The following is an 8733-nucleotide window of genomic DNA, read 5'->3' as shown; positions in this document are numbered from 1 at the left end:
AATGAGTTGTGAATAATGTACAGAGCAGCAAACCCAGATATTTAGATGGAGTTGGGGTGAAACCCATCAAGTTGTTAAAATGTTTGAGATCAAAGATCTCACTGAACAGAAGAGATCAAAGATCTCACCGACCAGGAAGCGCGGGTCTGAGGCAGAGCTCCATCCGTGGGGCTCCCCCTCTGGGAGCGTGGGTCTGAGGCAGAGCTCCATCCGTGGGGTTTCCCCTCTGGGAGCGTGGGTCTGAGGCAGAGCTCCAACTGTGGGGCTTCCCCTCTGGGTTGAGGCAGAGCTCCATCCGTGGGGCTCCCCCTCTGGGAGCGTGGGTCTGAGGCAGAGCTCCATCCGTGGGGCTCCCCCTCTGGGAGCGCGGGTCTGAGGCAGAGCTCCAACCGTGGGGCTCCCCTCTGGGTCTGAGGCAGAGCTCCATCCGTGGGGCTCCCCCTCTGGGAGCGTGGGTCTGAGGCAGAGCTCCATCCGTGGGGCTCCCCCTCTGGGAGCGCGGGTCAGAGACAGAGCTCCATCCGTGGGGCTCCCCCTCTGGGAACGTGGGTCTGAGGCAGAGCTCCAACCGTGGGGCTCCCCCTCTGGGTCTGAGGCAGAGCTCCAACCGTGGGGCTCCCCCTCTGGGTCTGAGGCAGAGCTCCAACTGTGGGGCTCCCCCTCTGGGAGCGCGGGTCTGAGGCAGAGCTCCAACCGTGGGGCTCCCCCTCTGGGAGCGCGGGTCTGAGGCAGAGCTCCAACCGTGCGGCTCCCCCTCTGGGAGCGCGGGTCTGAGGCAGAGCTCCAACCGTGGGGCTCCCCCTCTGGGAGCGCGGGTCTGAGGCAGAGCTCCAACCGTGGGGCTCCCCCTCTGGGTCTGAGGCAGAGCTCCAACTGTGGGGCTCCCCCTCTGGGAGCGCGGGTCTGAGGCAGAGCTCCATCCGTGGGGCTCCCCCTCTGGGAGCACGGGTCTGAGGCAGAGCTCCAACCGTGGGGCTCCCCCTCTGGGAGCGCGGGTCAGAGACAGAGCTCCAAGCGTGGGGCTCCTCCTCTGGGAGCGCGGGTCTGAGGCAGAGCTCCAACTGTGGGGCTCCCCCTCTGGGAGCGCGGGTCTGAGGCAGAGCTCCATCCGTGGGGCTCCCCCTCTGGGAGCACGGGTCTGAGGCAGAGCTCCAACCGTGGGGCTCCCCCTCTGGGAGCGCGGGTCAGAGACAGAGCTCCAAGCGTGGGGCTCCCCCTCTGGGAGCACGGGTCAGAGACAGAGCTCCAACCGTGGGGCTCCCCCTCTGGGAGCGCGGGTCAGAGACAGAGCTCCAAGCGTGGGGCTCCCCCTCTGGGAACGTGGGTCTGAGGCAGAGCTCCGACCAGGAGCAGGATCCCTGGCTGATTTCCCACTTTTGTGTCGATTTTCAGCCATGACCTCATTGAATGGCGGAACAGGCCGGAAGGGCTGACTGGCCTCCTCCTGTTGTTGCTAACCGCGGTTACCATCACCCACACCCAGTGATCCTCCCTGTTCAGTACTGAGACTGGAAGCTACACTTTCACCTTCTACCGCCAATGAAGCTGAATGTTTGGAGATAAACATCCTTTACTCTCAAATAATGGGGCGTTTCTACAATCAGAGGTCATCAGTCTCAGCTAAAGAGACCAGACTGCCCAATAAAAAGGACGCAAGTTTTTAAATTATCTGAGAGATGAAGGCGCTGAGTGCAAATGACTGGAGCATGAAGCACCAAGTGGCATTGAGCCCAATCGCAGCAGTGAGAGGTGAGTTAGTGACGTTTATTTACACACCCGTCAGGGACAGTTTCACATTCATTTTAGCACAAGATGTAACGACACATTGATGTAAATCACAAGGTCAATGCCCCAATTCGTTAATCTCATCACTGAGATAGAGAGGCAGGGAGATGGACACAGACACAGAGATAGAGAGGCAGGGAGATGGACAGAGACACAGACACAGACACAGAGATAGAGAGGCGGGGAGATGGACAGAGACACAGACACAGAGATAGAGAGGCAGGGAGATGGACAGAGACACAGAGATAGAAATGAGGAGAGAGATTAAGACTGATGTCAGGGTGTGTGGTGAAATGTGCAGATACTTCCCCATCTCCTCGAGCTAATCTCTTGCCACCGAGTCTGAAGGTCATGGGTTCAAGTCTCACTCCAGAGACTTGAGCTCAATCTAGGCCGACACTCCCAGTGCTGCAGGATCAGAGGTGTCGACTTTCGGATGGGACATTGAGCTGAGGCCCTGTCAGTCCTCTCAGGTGAATGTTAAAGTTCACATGACGCTATTCAAAGAAGAGCAGGGGAGTCCACCTGGTGATTGGGAGCAGGACTGAGTCCACCTGGTGTCCTGGGCCAATATTCCTCTCTCAACCAACATCTAAAAATTGGCAAAGAACGAGAGGGGAGATGAGAATTTTTTTACGCAGCGAGTTGTTCTGATCTGGAATGCGCTGCCTGAAAGGGCGATGGAAGCAGATTCAATAATAACTGTCAAAAGGCAATTGGATAAATACTTGAAAAGGAAATATTTGCAGGGCTCTAGAATCATAGAATGGTTACAGTACAGGAGGCCATTCGGCCCGTCAAGACCGTGCCGGCTCTCTGCAAGAGCAACCCAGCCAGTCCCACTCCCCCGCCCTTTCCCTGAAGCCCTGCAGACAGAGTAGATCGAGAGAAACTGCTCCCGTTGGCGGAAGGGTCAAGAACCAGAGGACATGGATTTAAGGTGATTGGCAAAAGAACCAAAGGTGACATGAGGAAAAACTTTTTCACCCAGCGAGTGGTTAGGATCTGGAATGCGCTGCCCGAGGGGGTGGTGGAGGCAGATTCAATCATGGCCTTCAAAAGGGAACTGGATAAAAAGTTGAAAGGAAAAAATTTGCAGGGTTAGAAAAGATACAGCAGAGGAGGGGGCCATTCGGCCCATCGTGTCCGTGCCGGCTCGAAGAACAACCCGGCGCCCGTTCTAATCCCACCTTCCAGCACCCGGTCCGTGGCCCTGCAGCTCACAGCACTTTCGGAGCAGGTCCAGGGACTTTATGAAGAGTCGAGGGTCCCGGCCTCGACCCCCGATTCAGGCAGCGAATTCCCACCGCCCGCGGGGGAAGATTCTCCTCATTCCCGCCAATCGCCTCAAATCCACGGCCTCGAGTCCCAGGGTCACGGGGACAGGGCGGGGCCGCTCCTCCACACAGCCAGCACCGACTCGAGGGGCCGAGCGGCCTCCCGGGGTCACGGGGTCACCGGGCGGCGGTGCGACGAAATGTGTTGAAAGGCCGAAGGCCCGGGTTTAGGAGGCCTTCACAGGCGCCGGGTTACTATCGCACCGATTCACACTGAGAATCCGGGGCGGGGGCGGGGGCGGGGGCCGGGGCCGGGGGGGCCGGGGCCGGGACAGCGCGCGATATTCACTCCGCCATTTACAGCTCTTTTAAGACCGAGAAAAAATCAGGCAGCGAGGTGGCCGACTAACCGAGGCCGGTCAGAGCGCCGGAGCGAGGAAGGACCCGCAGCGCCGGGAACCGCGACAATGAGCAGCCAAAGAACATGCGTAACGTGGGCCCCGCGTGGGGCGGCCCGGGAAACCCCGCACAAGGTCAGGGGGTGAGGTGAGGGGGGTGGTCAGGGACCGGGACCACGCGATCGGGGAGCATCGCTGCGGGGCGGCCGCTGGCGCCGCTGTCCTGGGTTCTAGGTTTGGGGTTTGGGGTTTGGGGGGGGGTCAGGGGCCGCTCGTCTCCGAGTCGGGGGGTCAGTACTGAGGGAGCGCCGCACTGTCGGAGGGTCAGTACTGAGGGAGCGCCGCACTGTCGGAGGGTCAGTACTGAGGGAGCGCCGCACTGTCGGAGGGTCAGTACTGAGGGAGCGCCGCACTGTCGGAGGGTCAGTACTGAGGGAGCGCTGCACTGTCGGAGGGTCAGTACTGAGGGAGCGCCGCACTGTCGGAGGGTCAGTACTGAGGGAGCGCTGCACTGTCGGAGGGTCAGTACTGAGGGAGTGCTGCACTGTCGGAGGGTCAGTACTGAGGGAGTGCTGCACTGTCGGAGGGTCAGTACTGAGGGAGCGCTGCACTGTCGGAGGGTCAGTACTGAGGGAGTGCTGCACTGTCGGAGGGTCAGTACTGAGGGAGCGTCGCACTGTCGGAGGGTCAGTACTGAGGGAGCGCTGCACTGTCGGAGGGTCAGTACTGAGGGAGTGCTGCACTGTCGGAGGGTCAGTACTGAGGGAGCGCTGCACTGTCGGAGGGTCAGTACTGAGGGAGTGCTGCACTGTCGGAGGGTCAGTACTGAGGGAGTGCTGCACTGTCGGAGGGTCGGTACTGAGGGAGTGCTGCACTGTCGGAGGGTCAGTACTGAGGGAGTGCTGCACTGTCGGAGGGTCAGTACTGAGGGAGCGCTGCACTATCGGAGGGTCAGTACTGAGGGAGCGCTGCACTGTCGGAGGGTCAGTACTGAGGGAGCGCTGCACTATCGGAGGGTCGGTACTGAGGGAGTGCTGCACTGTCGGAGGGTCAGTACTGAGGGAGGGCCGCACTATCGGAGGGTCAGTACTGAGGGAGCGCTGCACTGTCGGAGGGTCAGTACTGAGGGAGCGCCGCACTGTCGGAGCGGTGATTGTGTTTAGAGATTTATAATAATTCGTACCCCAAATATCCATCAATCAACTAGCAATTTACAAAACTTTATCTTAAGCGAGCAGTTGGTGTCTGTTTAAACATGAACTCGAGGAGGTTCCGTTGTGCGGTTTGTAAAACCCCAGTTGTCAGCCCAGAAAGAAAGAATTACCATTTATACAGCGCCGTGTACCACCTCAGGACGTCCCAAAGCGCTTTACAGCCAATGAAATACTTTTGAAGTGTGGTCAATGTTGTAATGCAGGAAACGCAGCAGCCAATTTGTGCACAGCAAGATCCCACAAACAGCAATGTAATAATGACCAGATAATCTGTTTTTAGTGATGTTGGTTGAGCAATAAATATTGGCCCCAGGACACCTGGGAGAACTCCCCTGCTCTTCTTCGAAATAGTGGCCGTGGGATCTTTTACATCTACCTGAGAGGACCTCGGTTTAACGTCTCATCCGAAAGTCGGCACCTCCGACAGTGCGGCGCTCCCTCCGTACCGGCCCTCCGACTCAGTAATGATAAACAGAGGGTGTCAGGAAGGGACAGAGCGTGCACTAGCAAATGGGGCCGGGATAGGAAAGAATGGTAAAAAGACAAAATTAAAGGTTCTTTATCTGAATGCGCGCAGCATTTGTAATAAGATAGATGAATTGACGGCACAAATAGAAACAAATGAGTATGATCTCGTGGCCATTACAGAGACGTGGTTGTAAGGTGACCAAGGTTGGGAGCTAAATATTCAGGGTTATTTAACATTTCGGAAGGTTAGGAAAAAAGGTAAAGGTGGTGGGGTAGCTCTGTTAATAAAGGATGAAATTGGTATAATAGTGAGAAATGATCTTGGCTCAGAAGATCAAGATGTCGAATCAATTTGGGTGGAGGTAAGAAATAGCAAGGGAAAGAAATCACTGGTGGGAGTAGTATAGAGGCCCCCTAACAGTAGCTACACTGTCGGGCAAAATATTAATCAGGAAATAATGGGGGCTTGTAAAAAAGGTAATGCAATAATCATAGGCGATTTTAACTTTCACATAGATTGGACAAATCAAATTGGCAAAAATAGCCCTGAGGAGGAGTTCATAGAGTGTATTAGGGACTGTTTCTTAGACCAATACGTCGGGGAACCAACCAGGGAACAGGCCATTATGGATCTGGTAATGGGTAATGAAACAGGATTAATTAATGATCTCAAAGTAAAGGATCCCTTGGGAAACAGTGATCATAACATGATGGAATTTCACATCCAGTTTGAGAGCGAGGATCTTGGGTCTGAAACTACTGTATTAAACTTAAATAAGGGCAATTATGAAGGAATGAGGGTGGAATTGGCGAAAGTGGACTGGGTAAACAGATTAGATGATATGATGGTGGATAAGCAGTGGCAAACATTTAAAAAGATATTTTATGACACGCAACAAAAATATATCCCTGTGAGGAGGAAAGACTCCACAAAATGGGTGAACCAACCATGGCTAACTAAGGAAGTAAAGGATGGTATCAGGTTAAAAGAAAAAGCATACAACATGGGAAAGATTACTGGTAAGCCCGAAGATTGGGAAAACTTTAAAAACCAGCAAAGGATGATTAAAAGAATAATAGAGGGAGAAAATAAATTATGAGCGTAAACTAGCAAGAAATATAAAAACTGACAGTAAAAGCTTCTACAAGTATATAAAAAGGAAGAGGGTAGCTAAAGTAAACATTGGTCCCTTAGAGGATGAGACTGGGGAAATAATAATGGAAAACAAGGAAATGGCAGAGGAATTGAACAGATATTTTGTATCTGTCTTCACAGTAGAAGACACTAATAATATACCAATAATAGTAGAAAATCAAGGGGCAAAGGGGAGGGAGGAACTAAAAACTATCACTAGAGAAAAAGTACGAGGTAAACTAATGGGTCTGAAGGCTGACAAGTCCCCTGGACCTGATGACTTGCATCCGAGGGTCTTAAAGGAAGTGGCTACAGAGATAGTGGATGCATTGGTTGTAATCTTCCAGAATTCACTAGATTCTGGATAAGTCCCAGAGGATTGGAAAACCGCAAACGTAACACCCCTATTCAAGAAGAGAGTGAGACAGAAAGCAGGTAACTATAGACCAGTTAGCCTAACATCTGTCATTGGGAAAATGCTAGAATCCATTATTAAGGAAGTAGTAGCAGGACATTTGGAGACTCATAATACAATCAAGGAGAGTCAACATGGTTTTATGGAGGGGAAATCGTGTCTGACAAATTTATTGGAGTTCTTTGAGGAAGTAACGGGCAGGGTGGATAAAGGGGAAACAATGGATGCAGTATATTTGGATTTCCAAAAGGCATTCGATAAGGTGCCACATAAAAGATTACTGCACAAGATAAGAGCTCATGGTGTTGGGGGTAATACACTGGCATGGATAGAGGATTGGCTAACTAACAGAAAACAAAGAGTCGGGATAAAAGGGTCATTTTCAAAATGGCAATCTGTAACTAGTGGGGTGCCCCAGGGCTCAGTGCTGGGGCCTCAACTATTTACAATATATATCAATGACTTGGATGAAGGAACAGAGTGTCTTGTGGTCAAATTTGCTGATGATACAAAGATAGGTGGAAAAGCAAGTTGCGATGAGGACACAAAGTGTCTGCAAAGGGATATTGACAGGTTAAGCGAATGGGCAAAAATTTGGCAGATGGAATATAATGTGGGAAAATGTGAAGTCATCCACTTTGGGAGGAAAAATATAGAAGCAAAATATTATTTAAATGGAGAAATACTACAAAATGCTGCGGTACAGGGGGATCTGGGTGTCCTCGTACATGAAACACAAAAAGTCAAGATACGGGTGCAGCAGGTAATCCGGAAGGCAAACGGAATATTGGCCTTTATTTCTAGGGGGATGGAGTATAAAAGCAGGGAAGTCATGCTCCAACTGTCCAGGGTGCTGGTGAGACTGCACCTGGAGTACTGCATACAGTTCTGGTGCCCTTATTTAAGGAAGGACATACTTGCATTGGAGGCAGTTCAGAGAAGGTTCACTAGGTTGATTCCGGGTATGGAAGTGTTGTCTTATGAGGAAAGATTGAACAGGTTGGGTCCATACTCATTGAGTTTAGAAGAATGAGAGGAGATCTTATTGAAACATACAAGATTCTGAGGGGACTTGATAGGGTAGATGCTGAGAGGATGTTACCCCTCATGGGGGAATCTAAAACTAGGGGGCATAGTCTCAGAATAAGGGGTCGCCCGTTTAAGATGGAAATGAGGAGGAATTTCTTCTCCCAGAGGGTCGTGAATCTTTGGAATTCTTCACCCCAAAAAGCTGTGGAGGCTGAGTCATTGAATACATTCAAGGCTGAGTTAGACAAATTTTTGATCAGCGAGGGAGTCAAAGGATATGGGGAAAAGGCGGGAAAGTGGAGTTGAGGTAAAAATCAGATCAGCCATGATCTCATTGAATGGCGGAGCAGGCTCGAGGGGCCGAATGGTCTACTCCTGCTCCTATCTCTTTTGGTCTTATGGACTCTCAGAACCGCATGGAACAAACTCCAGTGTCCAGTGATACTGGTCGAGGACATTCAGCTGCTGGATCCCCATCCTCGTTCCTGGGGAGAGGCTGTGTTGTCCTCGGCAGGAGCCCCTGCTTCTCGCTGGTAGTGGGGACCTCGCCTCTCGCTGGTAGTGGGGACCTCGCCTCTCGCTGGTAGTGGGGACCTCGCCTCTCGCTGGTAGTGGGGACCTCGCCTCTCGCTGGTAGTGGGGACCTCGCCTCCCACTGACACTAGCGGGATCACTGCACCTGAAGTCTGTCATTGGGTGAGCGTTCCAACTCCCTGCAGGTGCTCGGAAACGATCTGTGACAATAAGCTCCATCGGCGGGAGTTTCCTCAGTTATGTGCGTGAACGGGGTTTCTGCTGACCTTCCAGCGGCGGAAATGGAGAAGCCCCCGGCGAGAGCGGAGTTGTCAGTGCTGCCACCTGCTGCAGACAATAATAAAAGCATAAGACCATAAGAGATAGGAGCAGGAGTAGGCCATTCGGCCCCTCGAGCCTGCTCCGCCCATTTAATGAGATCATGGCTGATCTGATTTTTACCTCAACTCCACTTTCCCGCCTTTTCCCCATATCCTTT

The sequence above is a fragment of the Heptranchias perlo genome, chromosome 18 (assembly GCF_035084215.1).
Source record: "Heptranchias perlo isolate sHepPer1 chromosome 18, sHepPer1.hap1, whole genome shotgun sequence".
In the NCBI taxonomy this organism is placed as follows: Eukaryota; Metazoa; Chordata; class Chondrichthyes; order Hexanchiformes; family Hexanchidae; genus Heptranchias; species Heptranchias perlo.
Note: the sequence above shows the minus strand (reverse complement) of the source record.